Source organism: Eublepharis macularius, chromosome 7 (assembly GCF_028583425.1).
Source record: "Eublepharis macularius isolate TG4126 chromosome 7, MPM_Emac_v1.0, whole genome shotgun sequence".
In the NCBI taxonomy this organism is placed as follows: domain Eukaryota; kingdom Metazoa; phylum Chordata; class Lepidosauria; order Squamata; family Eublepharidae; genus Eublepharis; species Eublepharis macularius.
In genome coordinates this window covers 80536029-80563338 of record NC_072796.1, presented here as the reverse complement: position 1 = coordinate 80563338, position 27310 = coordinate 80536029, and positions in this window count along the sequence as shown.

The window sequence follows — 27310 nt, the reverse complement described above, 5'->3', positions numbered from 1 at the left end:
AGGTTGAAGATCTTGGCATGGTGCACAATATTCAATCCACTGCTATATGTGAGCATTCTTGTTGGGTCACCATAAATTGTATAGAAATAATATTTAGGAAAAGGGTGTTTCAGAGTTATTTGGTTTTTAAACCACTTCCTTCTCTTTCTCCTCTTCCTATTGCCTTCCTTCTCTCTTTAGCTACATTCATATTGTAAACTCTGTGGGACAGGGACCTGTCTTTTGCTTATGTTATTCTGTAAAGTGCCATACATGAACAACGAACAGTAACCAACATGACCCTGTTCACAAACATGTTCATTGTTCGTTGTTCATGGCCCCTTAAAGATCCCTTTAAACTATCAGCTGGCAGGTGGCAGCGGGAATTCCCCCCTGCTGTCTGCTAGCTGATAGTCTAAAAGGCCCTTTCCTGCCACATGCAAGGGGCAGGGCCCTTTAAACACCCCACAAACTGACTATCCCAATGTCCAGTACCCACCAAATTTGCAGGGGACACAGTCCTCACTGTCCCCTGAAGACCCCTCAAGTTTCAGAGAGATTGCACCCCAGAAAAGGCATGATCCATGTGTCCCCCCCGCTTTGCTATCATTTTCTCTTCACAGTGGCAAAAACAGGACTGCCTGTTGGAAGGCAGCTATTTTTTTTTTTTATAAAAATTTTTATTGGGTTAGAACATTAATATTTTTACATTACATTCAACTTTCCCCTAATTTTTCGTTTCTAACCCCCTCCCTTTCCCCCCCTTTTGTTGACTTCCAACAGCTTTCCCACCCTCTGTCCCTTTTCCCTTACTTCTATTAACTTCCTCTGTCTAAAACAAATATATATTCTCCATTATATTAAGCAGTACATCTTTAACTCTTTTACTTATTATACATCCAAACTATACTTCTTTAGATAAACAATTTATCCCATTTTCCAGTTTTGAATATTTCTATATATCATAAACCATAAAAATTTCCCACATTTAAATCAAACAATTTGATTTGTTCTCTATATATTACTCATTTCTTCTTTTTATGGTATTTCTATATAACTCATCACATAATCAGTCGTTTTAACTCTTCTATACATTCAGTTTGGTGCATATAAATCTTATCAAAGAAAGAAAATATTGTTAATTACTCAATCCTCATGTTTAAACCATTAATTATTCTCTATCAATATTCTATCAATTAACCTTTGCATATCTATATATATCTCAATCAATTAATTAATCTAACTGCTTATAAATTCACATTTCTCTTCCTCCCCCGGTAAAGTCACCCCTCTCTTTTATACTTTTATTGTACTTCAGTAGTTCTCAAACTGCCACAGTTTTCCTCCCACCTCCCACTTCTTCTCCAGATATTGTTTCAGCTTCTCCCAGTCTGTGTTAAACTGCCCTGAGTCCAGATCTCTCAGTTTTCTTGTCATCTTGTCCATTTCAGCCATATACAGCAATTTGTAGATCCAATCTTCAATAGTTGGCACTTCTTGTACTTTCCATTTCTGCGCATACAAAAGTCTAGCTGCTGCAGTCATATAAAATATCAACGTCCTATGATGGGCTGGAATTCCCTCCATTCCCAAGTTTAGCAGCAGGAGTTCTGGGTTCTTATTTATTTGAAACTGTAAAATTTCACTCATTTCTCTTATTATTTCCCCCCAGAACTGCCTAGCTACCTCACACTACCACCACATATGATAGAGGGAGCCCTCATGCTTCCTACATTTCCAACATTTATTAGAAGTGTTCAAGTTCCCTAGCGCAATCTTCTTTGGTGTCATGTACCAACGATAGATCATTTTGTAAATGTTCTCTTTAATATTAATACATGTCGTTGTCTTCATTGTAGTTTTCCACAAGTATTCCCATGCCTCCATTGTTATTTCTTTATTGAAATTTATAGCCCATTTCACCATCTGTGTTTTAACTATCTCATTCTCAGTATACCATTTCAACAGTACTTGGTATACCTTGGATACTCTTTTCTTGTCTTCTTTAAGAAGGGTCTGCTCTAGTTCCGAGTTCTCTGTTCGTATGCCCCCCTTTGCAGAGTCCGAATTGTATAAGTCTCTAATCTGTCTATACTGGAACCAATCATAGTTAGGTGATAGTTCCTCTTGCGTCTTTATTCTAAGTTTAGATACTTCAGTTTTAGTTATTTCTTTGTACGTTAAACATTGTTGTTCATTATCAACAGCTCTCGGATCTATCACCTCGAATGGAACCACCCACAAGGGGGTTCCTTCTTGTAGGTAAATTCTGTACTTCTTCCAGATTGTATATAAACTTCTCCTTACAAAATGATGCAAGAACATCGAGTTGACCTTTACTTTGTCATGCCATAGGTATGCGTGCCATCCAAAAATTTTTTTATATCCCTCTAGGGCTAATAGTTTCTTATTCTTTAATGTCATCCACTCTTTTAACCAAACTAGGCAGATTGCATCATGATAAAGTCTCAGGTTGGGCAGTTGCATTCCGCCTCTTTCCTTTGCATCTTGTAGAACTTTTACTTTCACTCGAGGCTTCTTGCCTGCCCAAACAAAATCTGATATTTTCCTCTGCCATTTTTCAAATTGTTTAGAGTCTCTGATGATTGGTATTGTCTGTAGCAAAAACATTACTCTTGGTAACACATTCATCTTAACTGCTGCAATCCTGCCCAACCATGACAAATTCAATCTATTCCATTTGATCAAGTCTCTCTCTATCTGAGTCCATAATTTTTCATAATTATTCTTGAACAAATCTATATTTTTTGCAGTCAGCTCAACTCCCAAGTATTTCACCTTACTAGTTACTTCACAATCCGTTGTTTCCATTAACAATTGTTGTTTCTGCTTAGTCATGTTTTTGCATAATATCTTTGACTTCTTTTTGTTAATGAAGAAACCTGCCAAGTCACCAAACTCCTTGATCTTATCTATCACTTTTGGCATGTTCTCCAATGGATCTTCTACAATTAACATTATGTCATCTGCAAATGCTCTAACCTTGTATGAATAGTCCTTTATTTTTATTCCTCGTATTTCCTCATCTTGTCGTATTTGTATCATCAGAATCTCCAATACTAAAATGAACAACAATGGAGATAACGGGCAACCTTGTCTTGTTCCTTTACTAATCGTCAATTTCTTGGTCAGTTCATCATTCACTACAATTGCTGCAGTCTGGTCTCTATAAATTTCTTTAATTGCTCTGATGAATCTTTCTCCCAGTTGTAGCTTTTCCATAGTGGCAAACAAAAACTCCCAGTTTAAATTGTCAAACGCTTTTTCAGCGTCTACAAAGAAGAAACCAACCTCTTTATCACAACGCTTGTCATAGTATTCAATAGCATTGATCACTGTCCTTAAATTGTCTCTTATTTGTCTGTCTGGCAAAAAGCCTGCTTGTTCTTCCTCTATGACTTCCGAGAGCCACCCCTTCAGTCTCTCCGCCAATATCTTCGCAAAAATTTTATAATCATTGTTAAGTAATGATATAGGCCTGTAATTTTTCACGTTAGTCAGATCTTGGCCCTCTTTTGGGATCAATGATATATTCGCTTCGCTCCAAGTGTCTGGAATCCTTTGATCCCTAAAAACTCCGTTCATCACCTCTTTTAGGAATGGTGCCAGTTCATTGGCCATTGTCTTATAAAATTTAGCCGTAAGTCCATCTGGCCCTGGCGCCTTTCCTAGATTTGCGGATTGTATTGCCTTGCTTATTTCCTCATCAGTTACTTCACTGTTCAACTTATTTCTCCAAGCTTCCGAGATCTCTGGAAGTTTGGTTTTCTCCAAATATGATGCTATTGATTCTTTGTTTACTTCTTTTTTATTATACAGCTTAGCATAGAATTTATAAAAGGCTCTACTAATGGTAGTCTGCTCCAGGTACGTTTTATTTTCTTCACAGATTTTATTTATTATTTTCTTTTCCCTTTTCTTCTTCAATTGCCATGCCAAATATTTCCCAGGTTTATTAGCACCCTCAAAAGCTTTTTGATTCAGTCTTTTAAGGTTCCACTCCAATTCTTTATTACTCATTGCTGTTAACTGTTCTTGAAGAATTTTGATTTCCTGATGTATTTTCTTTTTCCCTGGTCTCTTTTTTAACTGTGCTTCTTTGGCCTTTATTTTCTCCTCAATCTCTTGTCTTTTCTCCTCTTTCTTTTTCCTTGCTCTGCCATTTAAGTCCATTAGTATGCCCCTTACAACCGCCTTGTACGCGTCCCAAACTTTACTGGTTGGTACTTCTTTATTCACGTTGTATTGTATAAAAAACTTTGTCTCTCTTCTCAATATTTCCATATTCTCACTTTCCTGTAACAAGTCCTCATTTATTCTCCAGGCTTTCCTTTTTCTCCTTTTTCCAAATTTCCACATAATTGGATTGTGATCTGAGCCTACCATCGGCATTATTTCTACCTCCTTAGTCCATAACGCTAAGTCCTTTGAGGCCCAGATCATATCAATTCTTGATAATGTAAGATGCCTTGCAGAATAAAAAGTAAACTGTCTGGTTTTAGGATATTCTCTCCTCCATACGTCTTCGAGAGTCTCTTGTTGAATCAACTCAAAAAAAAGCTTTGGCAATAGTCCTCTTTTCTTTTGTGCTGTTGTAGTCTTTTTGTCTAGTTCCCAATCTGTCACTCCATTGAAATCTCCAGCAAGAATTATCTGGTCATATACAAGATCGTCTAAATGCTTCCTTAAATCCTCAAAGAAGCTTTCCTTTGCACCGTTAGGTGCATAAAGTCCGACTACCAACACTCTCTTTAAATTCCAATTACATTCCACTGCTACAAATCTAGCTTCCACATCTCTCATAACAAATTTTGGCTGCAGCTCCTCTTTTATGTACACCACTCCTCTTTTTTTCTTGTTAGAGGCCGCTACAAATTCTTTGCCCAATTTTCCAGATTTTAAATATTTTACATCCTGTTTTCTAATATGGGTCTCCTGCAAACAAACAATATCACATTTTTGTTTTAGTAGCCAATGAAAAATATTTTTCCTCTTATTCGGTGAGTTTAGTCCATTTACATTCCAAGATAATACTTTACACTCCATATTCATGGTTTTGTTGGTAAGTCTTTTTCATTGTCCTTAATAAATCTCTCCATCTCCCGCTCAGATCTGATGCGTTTTTTTGCCCCTCCAAACTCAAAGGACACTCCTTCCGGTAACTCCCATCTGTACCTGATATTCATGTCCTTCAAAGTCTGAATTAGCACTCTATATTTTTTCCTGTCCAGTAACACTGATCTGGGCAGTTCCTTCATTATGATAATCGTCTTGCCATCAATCTCCAATGGATCTTGAAATTGTTTTGTCACAATCCTCTCTTTCATGTTTCTAGTTGTAAACTGCACAATCACATCCCTTGGTAGTTTCCTCTGGGTTGCAATTCTCGAATTCACACGGTACGCCACATCTAGGATAGCCACAATTTCCTCCTCCTCCTTCCCCAGGTAATCAGCCAACACCTCAGTCATCTGTTCTTGCGCTGACTTCCCTTCCACTTCTGGCAGACCACGAAAACGAAGCTGCTTCTCCATGTGTTTAGTTTCTGCAACTGACATCCTCCCCTTCACCAGTCTCATCTCTGTTTGTTGCGTGTCTATTAAATTCTCCATCGCGTCTTCTACTGTTTTAACTCTCTGCTGCGTTCCTTGTAATTCACTACTAATCGTTTCCACGCCTTTTTTCACTTCTGACAGCTCCGACTTTACTGTCTGTGTAACTTCTTTGACCTCTTTAATAAGCTCCAATTTCGTGTCCTTAAGTTCTTTCATCATGTCTATAAATTTTTTGTCCAAATTTTCTATTGCCGATTGCCACTCTTTTTTCGACATCGTGGGGCTTGCTTTAGCTCGCTCCCACGAATCTGCTCTCTTCCTTAGCTCCGTGGCGTATAATTAAACGTTTTCCTTTTTTTCAAATGTCCCAATCTTTGCCAAAATTAATTTTTTTGTATCCAAAATGTCGGGCGTCTTTTCTCTATGGTTTCTCTATGTTATTGTAATCCAAGATGGCCTACTTCCTCTTCCGCTGAAGCCGCGACCCTTCCCCTTTCAAAAATGGCGATTCCCTACTTCCTGTCCGTCGGCAAGGGCCGCTTCCCTCCAGCCACTCTATTGTTGTTACGCACTTCCTGTCTCCCGTCTTCCCACAGCAGGTCTCGCGATGGTGTCTTTTTCCCACAGCTCCAAAACCACAGGTATTCAAAACAATAGTCCGATTTTTGTAATAACTTCTTTAAACTTAGTCTCTTTTAAAATACAACTCCTGCCGAGTCTTCACCTCCTTTTCACTAGTCTGTTGCAGTTTAAAAATCTACTTTCTTTCCTCTCTGTTTTTATCAATCTGTCCCGTTTCAAGAGATAGCGATCTTTACCTTCTCTTCAACTTTCTCGGGTTGTAATCGCTGTTTCGATCTTAAATTCTCCTCTCGACTTCCCTCCCCGATCGAAGCTTGGGTATGTAGGTCTTATGCCAGCCGAATTGGCCCCAAAACTGCCGCAGAGATTATAGCCGACCCGTCGCAAGGTGGGACCTCAAGGATCGGGGGGGAGACTCCTTGAGTAGAGCCCCCCCTCGTCCGAGATCTAGCTCACCCTAGGGTCTTGAGCGTTCTTTGCCTGCTCCCCGCCTGAGAGCAGTCGGCCGCGGGTTATTTTCACCCCTCCGGCCGGTTAAAACGGCAGTCCGGTCAGCTCCGCAAATGGAGCTGCGTTAGACCTCCATGAATCCCAAACCGGAAGGCAGCTATTTTGAGGGGTTACAAACTGACCTTCCCAATGTCCAATACCCACCTAATTTGCAGGGGACATAGTGCTCACTGTCTTCCAAAGACCTCCCAAGTTTCAGAGAGATTGCACCCCAGCAAAGGCACGATCCCTTTGTTGTCATTTTCTCTTCACAGTGGCAAACATGGGACTCTGTGGTGGAAGGTACTTTGAGGGGTTACAAACTGACCTTCCCAATGTTCAATACCCACCAAATTTGCAGGGGACATAGTCCTCACTGCCCTCCGAAGACCTCCCAAGTTTCAGAGAGGGTTAAAGCCAGAAGGAAAGCCAGAAGAAGTTCAGACAGTGTTCAGTCCCTGCCGTTGCCAGGGGAATTGATTGAAAGGCCCCAGACTGTCTGGCTTGATGAACGGCTGATGAAGGCGACGGATGAGGCTTGCAACGACCACTTGTTCATTTATAATGGAGCCTCACGAACAGCTTGTTCAAGAACAGATGAACGAGCTGTTCGTGGTTTTTTCCCCGTTCGTAATGCTGTTCATGCCCATGTCTAGAGCAGGCTCACATAGGTTCATGGGATGCCATTCCTGTCCCCAGAAGTGCCAACTCTCTCTACCATTACACCGTTAATGCTTCATAGGTTTCAAATTCAAAATACTGCAAGATAAGTTCTGAAAGTTTTGCTTACTGAATGCCCGCTATTATCCCCACCTTACAAGTAAAGAAAACACAGTATATCAGTCTTCTAGTCTTTCACAATACCCATTCAACTATTTCCTCTAAAGCACATTCACTCTTCACAAGCACAAATTTATAAAGCCAGAGAATACAGATCTACCAATGAATGCTGCTAGAGAGTACAAATCTACTATGGAATGCTGCTGTGCCATTTCCATTCATTTCAATGGCATTTGCTTTGGAAGAAGCCCAGTTGAGAAACATCAAGGCTTTGCTGATCTGATGCTTGGTGGATCACACCCTCCCTTATATATAATTGAAGTGCATTTATATTTCTTACGATGTTGGGCCACTCTCTATCAAGGTGTCCAGCTTGAGAGACTACCCAAATGAGTAACGTTTAAAATATGTCACATGCACAATAATTTCTAAATATAACTTATTCTTGCTACTTCTATAAATTATATACCAGGGAAATAATTATTATTTAATAGTTGAGGATTAATTATATTTGATGTGGATTTTTGAATATCATAATTTCCCACCTACTAAGAACCATGTCAGAATGAATACCTTTGGATTAAATATATATAAGAATGCATGAGATGCATTTTACAAGAGGGTCCTGTCTAACTAATTTGGAAGCTATGGACAATAAATAGCTAAGCTATAAAACGACAACTTTTATCCATGTGGGAATTAAGTCAGCTATATAAATGTTACAGGATGCCCTCTTCATGTATTTATGTCACCTGGAAAAGCCTGTGTCATTGGGTAGCACTTGTTTGGACTCTGTGGTTGCTCCTATGCCATGCCAGGTATGTTTAAAGAGCCCTACCGATGTGGTCGACTCAATCAAAAGACTGTCCATGCTGCCAAGCATCACTTGTTGGTTAATAAACATGGTGGCAGGATCTTGAACAAGAGAGGTCTTTAGATGTAGGAACTAGTGCAGACACCGCAACAGTCATGTTGGGAAAACTTACTGGAAAAGAGGCATTAGTGAGCAGACCCCTGCTTCTATTTTACGGTTACCTCTTTTCAGGGTGATGGTGTTCCTTTCTGTTATAGATATAGAGTCCTACACAACTAAGAGTACAGAACAAAGGTATACATAAAATAGTTATCAAATGATCTGTGGTTGAAATGCATTCACCCTGCTGTAGTGTGTTACATTGAGATCAATGGCCCTTGATGCTCAGTATTTTGTTCCTGCAAAAATGCAACACTTCTCACAAGCAGTTGAACACATGAACACACAAAGCTGCCTTATACTGAATCAGACTGATGATCCATCAAGATCATATCTACTTAGGTTGGCAGTAGCTCTCCCAGTTTCAGGCTGAGGTCTTTCACATACTATTACTGGGTATTTTTAGCCAGAGTTGCCAGGGATTGAACCTGGGACCTTCTGCATGCCAAGTGGATGCTATTTCACTGACCCCTGACCCCTCCTTTCTTTGGGAAGAACTTGTCAACCAGGGTTGAGCATTTCCCTTTAGCTGTCTGCATATAAAAGAACTTAAAACCTAGCACTGTTTTATTAATTAATGGTTTATTGTTTGATTATAGAATCATAGAATCATAGGGTTGGAAGGTCCCTAGGATCCTCTTGTCCAACCCCCTTCACAATGGAGGAAATTCACAACTCCCCTCCCCAACTGCCACAGTGACCCCTGCTGCATGCCCAGAAGATGGCAAAACACCTCCAGGATCCCTAGCCAAACTGGCATGTGGAAAATTGCTACCTGACCCCAAGGTGGTGATCGGCATTACCCTGGGCATGTAAGAAAGGCCATGAGAACTAAGCACTTATGTAACCCTTCCTGCCCTCCCACTCATGATCTGCCCAGGTTCACAGAATCAGCATTACTGTCAGATGGCCATCTAGCCTCTGCTTAAAAACCTCCAAAGAAAGAGAGTCCATCAGCTCCCAAGGAAGCCTGTTCCACTGAGGGACCGCTCTAACTGTCAGGAAATACTTCCTAATGTTTAGCCGAAAACTCTTTTGATTTAATTTCAAGCCATTGGTTCTGGTCTGATCTTCCGGGGCAGTGAAAAACAACTCAGTGCCATCCTCTATATGACAGCCCTTCAAGTACTTGAAGATGGTTATCATATCACCTCAGTCATCTCCTCTCTAGGCTAAACATTCCAAGCTCCTTCAACCTTTCCTCACAGGCCTTGGTCTCCAGACCCCTCACTGTCTTCATTGTCCTCCTCTGGACATGTTCCAGCTTGTCTACATTCTTCTTAAATTGTGGTGCCCAAAACTGAACACAATATTCTAGGTGAGGTCTAACCAGAGCAGAGTAGAGCGATACCATTATTTCTCGTAATCTGGACACTATGCTTCTGTTGATACAGCCCAAAACTGCATTTTCCTTTTTAGCTACCATATCACGTTGTTGACTCATGTTCAGTGTATAGTCTAATAATACCTCTAGATCCTTTTCGCACATACTACTGCCAAGACAAGTCTCCCCCATTCTATAATTATGCATTCAATTTTCCTTCCTAATTGTAGAACTTTGTATTTATCTCAGTTGAAATTCATTTTATTTGTTTTAGCCCAGTTTTCCAACCTGTCAAGATCATCCTGTATCCTTACTCTGTCTTCAACCATATTTGCTACCCCTCCCAATTTAGTATCCTCTGCAAGTTTAATAAGCATTCCCTCTATTCCTTCATCCAAATTATTTATAAAAACTTTGAACAGAACAGGTCTCAGGACTGATCCCTGAGAAAATCCACTTGTCACTCTTCTCCAAGAGGATGAGGAACCATTAACTAGCACTCTTTGGATGTGATCTGTCAACCAGTTAAAGATCCACCTAATAGTAATAGGGTCCAAAGCACATTTTACCAACTTGTCAACAAGGATACTATGTGGAGCTTTATCAAAAGCCTTACTGAAATCGAGATAAACTATGTCTACAACATTCCCCTGATCCAGCAAGGTAGTAACTTCCTCAAAAAAGAGGTTAGTTTATATTATATTGAGGATTATATTTGTTAGGTGGGATATATGTATATATATTTAAACGTAATTATATATAATTCAGCTCTGGTTTTAATTGTTTTAGTGATGTGTTTTTGTTGGTGTTAATGGTTTTTAGGATGTATTTTAATTTATTAGCTGCCTTGGTGGCCCTTATGAGGGCATAAAGGTGGGGTATACATTTTATAAACAAGCAAACAAATAAGCAAACAAATAAATATAACACATGCATATTGCTGTGTTTAATGGAGTTGGGCACCTAGTACTTTTTAAAATGGCATAATTAGCACTGGCCCTGACTTTTGTGGCCCAAGTGAGCCCGATTTTATCAGATCTTAGAAGACAAGCAGAGTTGGTCCTGGTTAGCACTTGGATGCAAAATCTCCAAGGAAGACTAGAGTTGCTGTGCAGAGGCAGGCAATAGCAAGCCACCACTGCTAGACTCTAGCCTTGAAAACCCCAGCAGGGATTGCCACAAGGCAGCTGTGACTTGGCGGTGCTTTACACACACACACAATTAGCACTGAAAGACATAACTCTGCTGTTCTTTTGCTTATACTAATTTGTCAATTTTGACAATATTTCATTGTATAAGTTTTTTTTAAATTGAAGTCTGTTCACAGTACTTACTGTTAGAGATGGGCACGATCCAAAAAAAATTAACAATCCAGCTGATCGTGGATCGGCGCCAGCGACAATTCCGAATTAACAATCCACACCGAGCATCTCCTGTTCCTGATCCGTGGATCGTGGATCGTGGAGGCCAAAGCGGGCCGCACTGCTATTCCCAGCTATGTGGGAAGGTGGGTGGTGGCAGCGGCTGCCGGGCCTGGCGGGCACGGGGAGGCGGCGATGAGCCGCCTCCACTCAGGTCCCATTCAGCAACACAAGAGGTCTGTGTTTGGCCGTCAGAGCTGCCCATCAGGGTTTGCAGGGATGAGATTGGAGTGCCCATGGCTACAGAACACCCCTTTCCCCCTCCCTCCCCTGGGTGTCTTCTCCCAACTTGTGACTGCTTTGCTGCTCCGTGGTTGGAAGGAAGCCCTGCTGATCAAGGAAAGCTGGGCTTCCATTTGGGTTTCCAGGGCAACAGAAGGAGGGCAAACAGAGCTCAGGCTTTCCCCTGGCTCCGTTGCCAGGGGAATAGATTGCTGGTGCCTGAATGTCTGGATCCCCGATCCGAGCCCGAACACAATGATCCAGGCCTCTCCCAATCGCTGGATCGTTGGCCGTGGATGATCACGATCCACCGGGTCACGATCGCGCGGATCCCCATTATCGTGGGGTTTTTTCGATCATAATGCGGATCGTGCCCATCTCTATTTACTGTATCATCTCAGTGCAGGAAACTGATTTATCCATGTTTGAAAGCGGGTACAAGCTCCTTGTCTTCTATGCCACTGCTGCTGTTCTAGTGTTTTATTAGTTTCATTCTGTGATGAATCATTATGATTTGTTTGCTGCAGTGGTCTTCTCTCCAGACCAGGGAAACATGGCCATATTTGCATATGCACTTGTCTAGGTATGTGTGTTTTCTGACAACACATAGTAATTCAGAAATCCTCTGGTCAAGCCAACAGCAGCATGGCTGTCCCTTATAGCAAAGTTATTTCCATTTCTATCTTGGTAGCAGAAAGTGCCCTCAAGTCATAGCTGACTTATGGAGACCCCTGTTGGGTTTTTCAGGGCAAGTGACTAACAGAGGTCTTTGCCATTGCCTGCCCCTGCAACCTTGGACTTCTTTGGAAGTCTTCCACCCAATTTCTAACCAAGGCTGACCCTGCTTAGCTTCTGAGATCTGATGAGATCAGGCTTGCCTGGGTTGTCCAGGTCAGGGTATCTATATGGCTATTTCCCATAATTTACATCTAAAAATATGTATGCCATGCAAGTGGGATATTGTGTTATTGCAACTGAAAGGAGGTGTAGTAATCTTTTACTTTAGCAAAGACTAAAGTACAGTTAAGACATACTTTTCCTGATTGTGTGGGAAAGCCCCATGAATCCATGTTTAAATGAGTTGCAGTGCCATCCTAACCAGAGTTACACTCACTTATTGAGTTAAAATAGCATAATTCTATTTAGGATGGCGTGGTTGTATGAGAATAAATAATTAATAGGAAGGCTCCTCACTAATCTAAAAAAGGCATGATGGTATTTACACTTCCATTTTTATAGCTTCCATGTATGGGTGGGAGATAAGTGCTACAATAATGTAAACATGTACATAGTACTGTGATTTAATAACTTCATCATGTTCCTAACCTCGTAATAGCCCCTTGTTGGAAATATTTATTTATTTTGTCCTCCAAAGAAGCGTATATAAGGAGCTGTCTCTCACAACTGTCCTGTGAAGTGTGCTGGATGGAGACTGATCAAATGTTATTTACTAAGGCCAAAGTATACGTATCATGCAAATATGCGTAATGGTACCACAACGGCCCCTGACACTATCCCTAGCAATAAAGTTAGTTTTTGGACGCAGAGGGAATAGTGAGAGGAGGTGTTAATCATAGCTCAATTCAACATTTTTTTCTTCTCATAACCACCTGTATGAAGGCAGCAGCTTATAAAATGGGCTCCTGGCATATTGTTACTTACATTTGAATGTGCCATGTTGTTCTGAATTTCCTGGTTATGTGGGATTCTGACCCAGTGTCTACTGAATCCAAGCACAACATTAACTTGTTACACCAATCCAGTTCTCAGTTTTTAATTAGCCATCCACCACAATTCCTTTCCCCAGTCGCGTAATTAAGAACATCCTTGGTGACTATATACTGCAACAATACTTCAAGTAAAAAGTATACATGAACAGCTACTGTAATTAAATCTTTGACATCACTTAAACAACAAATGATGATGAACTTTTCCTCAGTCAGAAGATGAATGAAGTATTTGAAAGCATTCTTAGGAGCTTATCCCTCTTTTTATTGGCCAGTGTCATCAGCTTAAGTCAACTGAATTCTCATGGTGCCACTGTATTATTTTCATCATCCTCTGTAATTGTAGGAGGATGGGAAAGCACAATTTACCTCATAATGTAGCACATATTACTATGAAATTCTTCATTGGACAAGAGATGAGCAAGTATAACATGACTAATGGTGACATAACCTCCTCATGATAGCCTGTGAAGCAGAGGATTTTACCGTCTGCTTCCATGGCCTCACACCCGAAGATCAGGTATCCTGTCAAACAGACAACATTATTGCGCGTATTGTAAAATTATCCTGTTTCAGTGTACCTTCAGATCTCCTTTCTTCTCCTGAGCCTCAGTTCAAGACCCACTATGGCTTTAGCAAAGCTTTCTGGGAACATCTCATTGATCCTGCCTCATAGTGGCTCCTTCATCATGATCTCCCTCTCTCCCACATCATCCCTTTACTCATACTGCAATGTCTGTCTCTCATCTGGTGTGCTGTCTTAACAGGCCTGAGAGACCTGAAACATACAATCAGGAGACAGTGATGAAACACTCCCATAAAATCTCCTTGACCATAGGAAGCATGCCACTAGAAAACATGTCAGGGAGAAGCCAACTATAGAAGAAGGCTTTCAATCAATTTTGTATGTGTAGGGAACATTTGCCCCCCCCCCAGTTGAAATAAAGAGGCAGACACAAGGCTTGGGTAATAAAGGGCCACTTTTTATTTATGGCAACAACATGAACTGCAACAACTGAAACCTGGCAAGGGCCTAACCAGCGGTACAGGTCAAGCCCTGGGGTCACTCCCCTGGACCCCGCCTTGACCTGTCTGGGCGAGACCCGCTGCCCTGGATGTGAGCCATCCAATTGCATGGCTGGGATCCGGCTGGCCTGGTGGATGGTTCCCCCCTTAAAGCTCCAAGCACCCCCGCCGTGGAGCATGAGGGCAAGACTTTTCCAGGGGCTTCCACCAGGCAGCCTGCTCTCTCAACTGGCTGCTGCCAAGCATGCCAGCCGATCCTGACAGGCCCCCAATATCGCCACCAATGGGGATGTGCCAAGGGTATTCACAGTCCCGCTAACATCCCCCAACTAAATCCTGCCAACGCTAAGGCCGAGCCTCTGTTCAGGCCTTCGTGCCCCACAGGTGACTTACTGTTAGTCGTAGCCATTAACTCAGGTCATCTAAAAATATGTTGTTGCCTACCACCGATAGGTGAACTCTATCACTTCTGTAGAGGTCAGCCACACGGGCCTTAATCCTGGGGTGGGGAAGATAAATACCCAGCACCTTCCCCAAAGCTAACTGAAGGGCCCTATTGGCCCTGCACTTAGCCCCTTCTATCCCTTTGGGGTTCAAAGCTTCACGCCACACCCGGTGCTGAAGTATCTCCGACAAAATAATTAAGACACCAGGCCATTGCCTGCTAATCCATTGCAAGTCGGCCTGCACCTGCAAAATAAGGGCCATGCCCTTTACAAGCCCCAGGTTATTACCTCCCAGGTGAATGACCAATATGTCAGGCAGAGGACCACTCCTCCCCTCGAACAGCAAAGGCAGCAGTCCTGGCCACTTTAGACCTCGGCAGCCCTGCTGCTCAACAGTGGCCCACTCACTCAACCCAAGCCGGGACCCGATGGCTGTCCTCTTGGCTTGGGGGGCCGCCCAAAAAACCATGCTGTGTCTGCATACAAGGATACGCAGCCTTCCATGGCAAAACACAGCACGTAATGAAAAAACAAGTCAGTTAAGGCTCCCAACACCCAGTGGGTGAATGTACGATCAATAAGCCTTGGACCTCCAATGGCTGACCCACTGGATAACCTGACTAGGGTAGCCCATGGCTGTAGCTGTCGAGGCTGCCCCAATCCAAAAGGAATGGATGCCAAATTTAACATCCTGCAGACCCAACTTTGTCAGAGCCCATCCAGTAACTGTCCAGAACTGGTACTTAGTCAATGGGGCTCCATCACTGTGATGGAATAAGAACCCCCCGTCGTCGCCTCGAAGTGCAATGTATTGCTTCAGAGCAAATACTGGGCACAAATCAGTGTCTGCACAAGAACCTAGCTGAATCACAGACCCCCGCTGTAACTGCTCCGTCTTGGAGCGCCTAATTCTTAAAGTGACATTATCCCCCACAAACTTTACATCTGAGGCCATTAAGGCCCTCCCAGAGCCATCGATGGAAATCCCCAGTGGCATCTGCAAACCCATGGGCTTTGCTGATGAATGCTAAAGCTGCCAGCTGCCCCCTAATTGACTTCGCCACTAAGCCCCTCACCTTCAGCTGCACACAAAGCTGCATAAGGTGATCCTGGGATTGGCCATACCTGTCATGGTCCCTGCTCATTCCTAAACCCCGCAAACTGCCTCACCACACGATCATAGGACCTCTGTGTGCTGGGGGCAATGGCTAACTGGATGGCCCTGTAAGCTTCAACCTTCCAAGCTGCCATAGTTCCTGTGGCATTGGGGCGGTCATCAGGTCGGCCTCTGGGGCAAGCTGATGAAATCACTCCATCTGCAGGTGAGACAAAGCATCGGCCACCCCATTATCTAACCCTGGGACATGCTTGGCCAAGAACACAATGTTCAGTTTCAAGCAGCGAAGTGTGAAAGCTCTAACCAGCTTCATGACCCTTTGTGACTTAGAGGTAAGGGAGTTCACAACGTGAACTACTGCCAGATTGTCACACCAGAAGTGCACGGTGTGATTGGCAAGTTCCCGACCTCATAGGAATACCATCACTAGGATGGGGAAAAAAATCCAGGAAAGTGAGGTACCGACTGAGACCCCGCTCTACCCAATCTGCAGGCCACTGCTTGGCTAACCAGTGTCCTCGAAAAAATACTCCAAATTCCAGAGAGCCAGAAGCATCTGAGTGTACCTGCAGCTCTGCTTCCAGAAGAATGTCATCCCTCCAAAAGGATACGCCATTAAATGCCTGTAAAAAACTCCTCCCAGACCCTAAGGTCTTCCCTGATCCCAGCATCTATCCTGAGCCTATGATGGGAAAGCCTTAGTTTGCCCATGGCGTCACAGAGATGCCTTAAGAAAGCCCGGCCAGGAGTCACCACTCTACAAGCAAAGTTTAAGTGGCCTACCAGCTGCTGTAACTCAGTAAGTGAAACTCTATGCCTCTCTATAAATGAGGCAAGCTGTTCCTTGAGATCGGCTAGTTTTTCCCCATGGCAGCCTGGAGGTTTGATGGACAGTTCGATGGCCAGAAAAGTGAGGGCAGTGGCAGGGCCCTCAGTTTTTTCGTGAGCTAAGCAGACCCCCAATTGTGTTGCTAGATTAATGAAGCCCTCCAAGAGCCGGGCGCATTGGCCGGTTCTGGAAGGCCCCACGAAAAGATAATGAACATTGTCCCAAACAGTGAAGCTGGTGACACAATGCCCATTCAAGGAAGGAGCTGAAGCATTCAAAGACTGCACAGGAAATCGAGCACCCCATGGGTAATGCTCTGTCCATGTAGAAACTGCCTTCAAAAGAGAAACCCAACAGCTCAAAATCATCTAGATGAACCGGGAGAAGGCAAAATGCCGACTTAATGTCACATTTGGCCATCTCAGCACCCTGCCCCCAACGCCTGACAACCTTGACTGCCTGATCAAAGGACGTGTACCTCACTGAGCAAAGGTGGTCTAGGATAGCCTCATTAGCTGATCTTCCCCTGGGGTAAGAAAGGTGGTGTATCAGCCGGAACTTGCCCGCTGCCTTTTTTGGCACCACACCCAAGGGGGAGACCTGCAAATGTGGGACTGGTGGGGCCACAAAGGGGCCCAACACCCGACCCTTGGCAGTCTTTTCCATAATGATCCCTTCCATACCAGCTAGTGACCAAGACTGGCTGCCATGAAAGGAGTCCTGGGATGTTGGAACGGAATCCTGAACCCAAACTTAAACCCATTAAACAAGAATAATAATAACATTCGAAAGCATCTTCACACTTAGGATAACAGTCCAAGAGGTACTTAAGTTCCCTCAGTTTTATTGGGCTGGGACCCTTTTCCAGCTTGCATTACTGCTGGCCCCACCTCCCGTTTGCCCCCAACCTCCTTTGTCGTGCCTAGGGCAGTAATTGAAGGAGTGGGAGCCGCCACATGTTGGGCATTCATGCTTGTAATTGCACGGTTTCCTTGTGCACATTCCCTGATTCGCAAAATCCCAGCACAACAGCCATGCTTGAACTGGCTGACCCATGAACCTGTGGGTACTGGGAGCGTTGGAGGACCACTGGACTAAATGGCCGCTGTCTGAGAGGTCAGTGAGATTAGCCTTAGCAGGGGCCATCGCCTGCAGCCAAAGCTGCTGCAGGATCTTGTCCCATGGCAAATCAGAGTTCATTGCTGCTCGCATATGAAACTCTTCATCGTACTGCATCCAAGCAGCACCCACGAAGCCAGTGTACCCTTTGTATATAATATCAAGGTACTGGAAAAGGGCTACAGCCCTCCATGGCTGTGCCTGAACAATAACTCCTGCATAAATCAGGAACCCAGGGAGCCAATTGGCTCAGGTACGATTGACCCGGTGCTGTTTCAGCTGCTCTTTGTCCCTATCATCTAGGTCCTCTTTATCTTTCTTCTCCAGTTCCCTGTAGAGAAGGGAGAAGACGTCCACAAACTTGCCTCTTAAAATCTTGTCCCTAGTAGCTTGGGTAAGGTGGTCCCCCAAGGGTAGGGCAGTGTCCCCAAATGGAAGAGCCCAGTAAGGAACCAAGCAATAGGGGGTCATTGTAAAAGTGGAGCCCAACAAGGGGAGCATAACTGGACCAGGCAGAGGATGGGCCAGGCAGTGCCTGACCATCAAAACCCTGCCAACTAGCCCAGCCCCTCTGCCCCACTGCACCTGGATCAGCAGCAGCATACTGAGCACCCCATACCTGATTGTTCCAAGCTGGCACAGCCCCATAAGCGCTTTGACTGTGCACAATGCTTTGCTGCATGCCTGATGAGGGTGCCAGACGCTTGGACAGAGTCGTGACTCCGGGGTCCCCGTGGCCATCCATCGCCATGCTGCGTAAGAGAAGACTTACCATCCCACACCAGGTCCACAGCCAGCGCCACAGGTTCAGCATCAGCGATCCCGCCTGGATCAACTCCTGAGGGCTCAATACCACCCACTGCACCTTCCATGTTTCAATTATCAGCCTGTGTCCGGGATCTGAGCCCCAGCCCCCAGACTTGCCAGGAGGGAACAGTGGGAGGCAACCAGGAGGCAGCAACCCTGCTGCCCCAGCCAGCAACCAGGTCCAGAACCTGCCTACTCCAGGGAGAAGGAGCAAAAGGCTAGAGCCTCAGAGGGCTGGAGGGAGCAGGGAGAGACCAGCTAGTCCCACCCTCCAGGGGGAGGAGAGGGGGCTAAGCAGGCCAGAAGAAAAGGGCCAAGGCAGGGGGAATAGGGGCCCAGCAGCAGCCCAAACAGAGCTCTTACCTGGCAGGGAAGAGAAGCAGCCACAACAGCTCAGAGCCATGCCCCAGCGTCCACCTCAGCTTGAAGTCAGCAGCCTAGCTCAGGAGATGCTCACAACCAAGCCCCTCCAGGTGGAGCTGCTGAAGGCATTCTGTGGGAAGAGCTGGGCAGCCAGCCAAGGGGCCACAGCTGGGCCTACCTTCAGTAATCGGCTCAGCCAGAAAGGCCTGGCAGCTAGCCAACCTAACGCAGCTGTTGCTGATCCAGGCAGCCCAGCCAGCTACCCCAGCTGCAGCAGCTTGAGAGAGCCCAGGTCAATGTTGGGAGGCCAAGGAGGGGTGTGGCCTGGCAGGCAGGACTGGCAAGGAGGGCGGGGTGCAGAGAGAAGGCCCTATAAAAGCTGGCTGGGAAGAGCTCGGGGGGGGGGGGGTTGGGTGTGAGTAAGGAGTGATGGTGTGGAGTGGAAGCAGAGCAGTGTGAGAGCAAAGGCTAGGAGGAGAGTGGATGAAGGAGGAGGAGATGACAGAGACCAAAGTGGGTGAGTGGCACAGGTTGAGCAGGCCAGCGAGTGGACTGAGAGGGAATCTGGGTGAGGTATACTGCCCCTCCTTTCACAGAGCAGGGTCCTGCAGAATCCCTGGCCCTCCTTTGATGTCAGGAGCAGACCGCCCAGTGCCCCGCCCAGCGGCGGCCGCTGCTAGCCCTGACAGCCTTCTCCGCACCTGCTGAAGTAGAAGGCCCCTCAAGGGCAGAAAGTCTGCTAAGAACCTCTGCCTGAAAAGCAGCTGCAGACGTCAGCCTAGCAGGCTGCACTACTGCACTTTGTCCCGCCGGTCTTTCCCCCACCCCATGCCTGCTCCAGCGTAGCTATGTGGCTCAAGATGGCCTGGCGACTGGAACTTTCCTCCTCATCTGAAGAGGACAAAGTGGGTGGCGGCCTCTTAGGTGGGGGCTTCTTAGCTGGTTGTTTCCCTTTGGAAAGGCCAGACCCCTTTTTTGGAGGCATGACTGTATAAAAGCACTTATTAATAATTAATAACTATAATAATAATAATAATAATAATAATTAATGCCGCCTAGTAGCAATATGCACCCCCACAGGCTCGTAGGCTATACAAACTGTCAAGGTAGCCATAAAACTGCCCACAAAGCTCCCTAAATGAATTTAAAATGGCTGCCAACCTATGCCTGGACACAGAGTTCCACTAAGATGGCTGCCCCTTATGCTTATAATGAGGCAACAGAGCAAGAAATATCTGCCCCTTTCTTCCAGGCCCCTTTTGCGGTCAAACCTACAGCCCCTATAGGGCAAACTGTATACTAAGTTCAATCAACAGTATGTAAGCCACAGAAAAGAAAGCCAAATAGTTGGCTCCCAATATATGCTACCTAGTGGGAGGAGGGAGAGCTGCCCCAAACCAGGCAAGCCTGCTAAGCAGGCCCCAACAAAACCCCTCCCTCAATAACCCCGCTGAGGTACAGCTCTGAAGGGAATGTGATACAAGAATGCAAAGCTTAGCACTAATTTGACGCTGAGAAAACAGCCACTTCTCATCGAGTCCGTGGCGGCAAATGTGGCCCCCAGCCTCAAGCCTTTGGCTGCCAGCCAGGTGGAGGCCGGATTTACATAGGAGTACCTTCAAATATTTAACTGCTCCCATCTGTAGTTTGAAGTAGTATACCCTAGCAACAAACACATCATGTCACTCTACTCTTACTGTTGATTTTTATTCATGTGAACTTGACAAGAAGGAAACTGTAATCAATTTGAGTAGGAATTGCATAATGTTATCTCTATATTCCATGCAGCCTCAAGTGCATACTTGGTATTAAATAAATATGTAGTGTTAGTAATACTACTCTTGCATGATAGAATAAAGCGCCAACTCCCTTACCAATGCAACTCATTGTACTTCAATACCTGATCATCTCCATATTCTAATAGTAAAGTAACTAAAATGTCTTACTCCAAACTCAGCCCAACAATAGAAGCCAAACAGGTCAAAACATCTCAGTTCTGCCTTACCAAATCATTTTTTCACTTCCTAATGTATTCCAAATCAACGTGTGTTAGTACAACATTATCAAGGGAGGGATGGCAGGTCCTGTGAGGACAAGGTAGTTTCTTTTAGCTGGATTTTACAGTAGCCACTCTTTCAGGATTTCTGCTTTACAAGGAGGGACTCATTTACCACATAGACATGGATGCAGAAGAAAAAAGATGCTAGAAGGCAACTGAATTAAGATATAATAGGCAGCAATATCATGAAAAAAATGAGGAAAATAAAGACCAGGTTGTGCACTATTCAGAAAGTATAGTGCTTTTAGCTGAATCATAGTTTGAAGCTATTACATCCTGTATACAGATCTGCAGCTGTTTCATCTCCGGTGAGCAGTGAGTCATGAAGATAAGGAGGGTCTGCAGGAAACAATTTCAAAAAAAGCCTGATTTTCTTACATGTTCTTGTGAAAGAAAGAAACACATAAAGGGGTGGGGGATGTGCTAAACCTTTACTTTAGCTAAGCTATGTACATAGTTATCTGAAGATAAGACTAGGGATGCTTTGAATTTTGCAGTGAATGTGTTTAAAAGTTGATTATGGGGCCTATTTGGTTTGGCAATGAACAACTTGAATGCCTGCTGAACTGATTTGCATCAGAACTGTCACAAAATTGCGTATGTGTAAAAATGTTGCCTATCCAAGCAGATCAGCAACAACTATCATAGCAAAGGAGCAACTTAGATAAACACTGGATCATGGAATTAAAAAAAAACACACCACAGTATTTTTGACTTATTTATATGATTTTTTTCTGATTTAACTGTGGCCGTTTTCACACTGCCTTATTATAGCGGAACGCGAGCACCAATGTACCGCGTTTTGCGCTTTCGTTCCCATTCCCTCGTAGTTATTCCAAGCACGTACCGCAATATTTTCCCCCAAACCCCGCAATTACCAGTTCCGCTTCTTTTCCAAGTGACAGGTTTGTTCCACCTTTCCCCCCCCGAATGCAAACACTCTAGATGCGGCATTTCACTGTTCCGCAAACTGTCAGCTTTGTTGGCCACTCCCAGAGTTGTCGAGACAACTCACCCTGCCCCTCGGATGTCCTGTCTTGTCTCCCGTAAAAAATTATTGTGATTTTTTTTTTGTAACAGTATACCGTTATACCATTAACACGTTTTTTTGGAACAGCACTGAATACCCCCCCCTTTTTTTAAAGAGCTCTTCCTATTGAGCAGCACAAACCCCCCCCCCAATTTTTTTCCTTTACAGCATTGACAATTATTACATATCAGAAACGCGAATAAATTATACGTCTGTTTTTTTTTCTTTGGTGGGACTGTAACATTCTTTGATCTCTAAGGAAGATTGTGTTGGAAATCGTGGCGTCACAGTTGTGCCTTTTTATAATTCAAAAAATGGCATTTCACCATCACCATTTTCTGAACACCGCACCCCGAAACCCATCTGGTCACACCAGTTAAGCCAAGGCATATTCTTGGTTTTTTTTTTTTTTTTTAAATTCCTCAAAGAGTAACATGCGATTTTGTATAAATTTCACATGCCTTCTTTCAGGACTGTGCTTCTATGATAATGATATTCTGACTGTGTTGTCACACGTTGCTGACGTTATCGGTAATAAATTGAGTTTTAAATTTGGAAAATGATTTATTCCCGCAGCAGCGTTGAGGGGATTTTTTTCTTTTGGTGTGGAGCGGGAAAGTAACGTTCCATTTTCACCACTGCGCATGCCCAAGGTTGCTCCGCAAGTAGAAACCACGTCTTCAAGAACGTTTTTTTTGGCGCTCCTTTTGAAAATTATTATTTACAGGTCAGAAACTAAGCCAGACGGAGGCTCTGTGTGTTGAGCGTACGGTGAGTGACAAAGACATGTCTGATCAACTGAAGGCAGTTGGGGGCAGGGGTGCCTCTTGGAAAGAAAAGGAGATTCTTGACCTACTGAGTTGTTGGGGAGAAGAAAAGATCCAGGATGCTTTGAAAAGTTCTCACCGAAACTTTGACTGCTTTGTTAAGGTGGCTGAGCAGATGGCCCTGCGGGGTCATAATCGCTCTGCCCTGGAGTGTCGCAGCAAAACTAAGACCATGCGTCTGGAGTACAAAAGGGTGGTGGCTCATAATAATCGTTCAGGGAATGCGCCAGCCACTTGCCCTTATTATAAAGAGTTGGACAGAATACTCCATGGCGATGCAAGTGTGAGACCAAAAAGGGTTTCTCGCAGCATCATTCTGCAGGTCAGGGAGGAGCCCAGAACGAGTACTTCTGAGCCTCAGGAGGGGTCCGAGGAGCTCTTCTCCCACGAATGCATGGAGATTTTGCCCACGCGTGACACCACATCAACTCCAATCTCAATGGGTAGATGGTGTGGTGTTCAGAGCTGACCTGTGTGTTGTGGGTTGGTTAGGGGGGGAATAACAAGGGGGGGGTTCTAATCGCTCCATTGTTTTTCCCTTCGCTAGACAATGAGGAAGACATGGAACTGGGGGCGCAAGCTATGGATCAGAATCTGGATGCCACAATCGAGGGATTGGATGAGCATGGTGAGAAGGAAATTTTCGGTGGATTATGGTTTTAATTTTCCTGAAGACGAGTTTAACCAAGGTTGCAATTCATTTTCCATCACGAAACATGCGGCAGGATCTACCATAATAATTTTGGAAAAACAAATTAAAGGAAAAAGATAGCAGAACGACAACCCACAGATGTGGGCAATTTGCGATGTGTGTTCTCACACACCTTTGTAGAAGTGAACGACACACGGCGCAAAGATGTCATCCACTTGTTTGATGAAGTGGGTATGTATGTGGGTATGTTTGTGGGTATGTATGTGGGAAATCCATTGTCATCACTTGTCATTCCTTTGGCACAGGAGGGAACGAGCCTGCAGAGGAGGAGGATGCCGTTGAGGCAGAAAAGGAGAATGACCCATCGATTCTCCGGTCGTCCAGAACCGACACACAAGGTACTATGCTCAACTCAATAGGAGGATTAATGTTGGATTCTCGGTGCTTTTCTTTTATTTTTTCCATTAACCTTTTCTGTAGAACTTTCTCAGATGTCATCGATTGCTACACTTGTGAGAAAGCCGCCACAGCATGGTTAAGACAAGGTTGGTTTATTGATATCCCATATATGAGGAAAACCGGATCTTCCAAACTTGAATTCCAAAAGAAGGTCGATTTTAACACTCCACCACATCCCTCACAGAGAGGGGTGAGCGGCTGATGGGGCGATATAGGACTGTGTTTATTAAAAGCTATACTGGCTGGATTCAAGCAAAGGTGCGGGAAATCCTATCTTGGACTCCAAGTTATATTGCAGCGCTTACAACCACTAAACCCACGTCACTAACCATGCCTCGCCACAAAATCTTTCTAACTCTGTGCAATAGCTGCAAATGGCACATCAAGGGATGTTGTGTTGTGCGTTCTGTGCATGATTTATCATAGGTTACCTTGGTGAAAATATTTTGATTTTCCGTTCAATTTTTTTTCCAGAGATGCCTTCCAGGCCACTGGCTGAACAGTCACCGAGAACACGATTGGCCGGCTTGAGAACCAGAAAAAGAAATTCTGCAGGGCTGTATTGTGTGGCTGATAAAATGATGTGTCAGTCCTCAAAACAGCATTCCATGGAGCTAGAGGAGAGACGAAGGGAGCAGCGGGAATCAAGAGAATGGCATAATGAGTTCATGTCCGAGAACAGACAGGAACGGCTACTCTTCAAGGAGGCATTTAGCAGAAATTTTGACATTTTGAATAACGCTGTCAGCGCTCTCCAGAACATTGGTGAAGCCCTGCTTCTTAGACAGGGAGTCAACAGCTGCAGTGAGGTTCAAACCCATCCACCTGTCACCTCCGCACAGCCAGAGAGGTCATCTCAACCCAAGCGTTCATGTGTAGGGCGGGCAAGGGACAGACTCACTCTGTAGCAGCCAGGGCTTTGCCAATGTGCCCCACAATCCAAATAACAAATGTGTCTTTATACTCATTTTCTTGGTTCAACAAAGTCAAGCAAACAGTATGAGAAACACAAACATGTGGTCTTTATTGTCACCAAAATATACAAATCTGACTGGAAAACATCAGTGAAAAACTCTAGTAACTTAAGAAAAAAAAAAGGCCATAGGACAATACTCAATTTACAGGGTTTGGGTCGAGGTGGCGGTGGATTCCTTTCCCTGTAGAGCCCTCTCCAGTAGATGCAGACGGCGGCAGTACCTGGACATTTTTTTCTCCATGAAGCTGAGGCGCTTCTCATATCTGTTGACTGGATAGAGAAATGCGAGCAATCAATGTAGTGGTTTTTTTTTCATAATTACTTAGTGCATCACAGGGCTCAAAATTTTGGCATTATCTCAAGATTTAGACATGCTCAGTTTCAGGATACCTCTTTCAATATGATGAAAGAAAATGTATCACTTAGCTGCAATTTGAACACATTAGAACATGTTTTCATGGTGGTGCCCTCACTGAATTCTGTCCCCCAAATTCTTCTGTGGCCTTCTGGAGTGCTGAAGTTGAATGTGTTTTATCTTAAAAAATAGAATTCCACTTACAGGTCAACATCACTTGTTGCTCCATTTTGTCTAGTGTGGTGCAGACATCATCCAAGGTTTTTCCTTTTGTCTCAGGCACTCTTTTTTCATGGGAGCTTTCATGTCCCGCATCATCAATGACTGAAGTAGATGGGGCAACGTTGTCTTCCCCTGTGAACACAGCAAAGTTATTCTTTGATCAAAATCATTCTTGGTCAATGGCCACAAATGCTCCTTTAAAGAAATAATTATTTACCCCATATGTTGTCATTCCTGGCCATAAATGATTGTTTTTGGTGCTTAAGTCAGTTGTTTGAATAAACCTAAATTTGGTTAAAATCGAGAGTCGCTGTGTAAAAGTCAATCAGATTCGAATATGTGAGTTCCAATTATGCATGACTGCAGCTGTGCAGGTTATGGTCTACCATTAGTTGCCGCACACGCAGTGTGGTGGGTTTTTTGGTTTTTTTTAAAAACGAAATTGAATCTCTTATTATCCTCACACTATCTGTGTGATTGAAGCATCGGTTGAGTAGAGTGTTTCAGGGAACCACAGGCTCAAACTCTTTTCAGCCACCATGTCCCTCCTGCAGCCATCACATCCAGTGATTGCATCTCATGCAGAAACCAACATTGCAATCCAAAAAAGAAATTTTGTGTAGTACGTCAAGATTGCAATCAATGGTCTGAGGCTGGTGAGTCTCCACTATAGACTGGTCTCTGTGAACCAAGCTGCAAGTGTCTGGTGACACTTTAAAGGCAAGTGAAGAGACTCATGAATATTCCACCCCGTTCACTAGCCCTCCACTTTTCCACCACCTTCTCACGTGCAGCTCTAGAGGTGGGCGAGTGGAGGTCGAGTAAACAGGGAGGAATACACATTAGTGTGCTCACTTGACAGGCAAGTGCAACTCACCACTTACAGCTTGATCTGTAGCACAATCAGTGCTAGGGGGTGGGGGGATACCTTTGGCAAACAATTGGGAAATTAACAATATGAGATTGCCAAACATGATTCTAAAGGTGTGAATAAAGATCACCAATAGTGAAAGGGGATTTTGGGATTAGGTCTTCCAAAGGGTCCCACGTGGCCCCTTTTTCATCAAGCAGCAACAGGTCAAGCCACAGCAATGATATGTGTCAAAATTATTGTTGATGTGGTGAGAAAGGTGCGAAATAGGGGAGATAACCCAGCGCTTTTCTATACCAAGGAGCTTGCCAAATATTGCCGGGGATAGTGGGTGGGGTTGCCAATCTCTGTTCAAAGCGCCCCACGACCACCTTGAACAATCGACCCTGCACGTCTGAGGAAAAAAAAAAGGGAAGGGAAGACATACTCACCAGTGCTTATCTCTGCTGTCACGTCTTCTTCTAGATCTTCTCTGGTGGGTACAGGCGCCTCCTCAGGAATGGGCCCGGCTTCCTCTTCTGGCTGATCCTCTTCCTGACGTTCTGGTCTTGACCTCCTTCTTCCGCGGAGGAGAGCTTTAAAAAAAAAAACCCAAAAAATAAATAAACCAATTTTCTGGGGGGGATAGTGCCCGGGAGGACATCGGGGATGCCCGGCAGGACATTGGGTCAGTGGTTGAGAACTTCAATCAACATCACAACATCAGTTGAAATATTCAACAGGAAGAATGAGAGAACGTCACAGTCACACTTACCGGCATGCCTTCGATCTTCCCAGCGGGGATGGCCGGCAGACTCCCATAGCCGCATCATCGTGGTGAAGTACGGAGGCTTCCCACTGTGTCAAGGTATGCCCTGCCAGGCCTCTAAAGAGTCATAAAATGAGGCCTTCACCCTTTTGAATTTTGAGCGGCACTGCTCCTCTGTCCGAGGGTATCCATGCCGCGTCATTTCTCTTGAGGCTCTCAAAAATGTTGGCCGAGTCGGCAAATGCGTGCTGTTCATCAGCCAGGTCACCTTTCCAGAATGCAGGAGAAGCATAAGCAGAGTCTCCACTTCTTCATCTTTCCAGAAAGCACC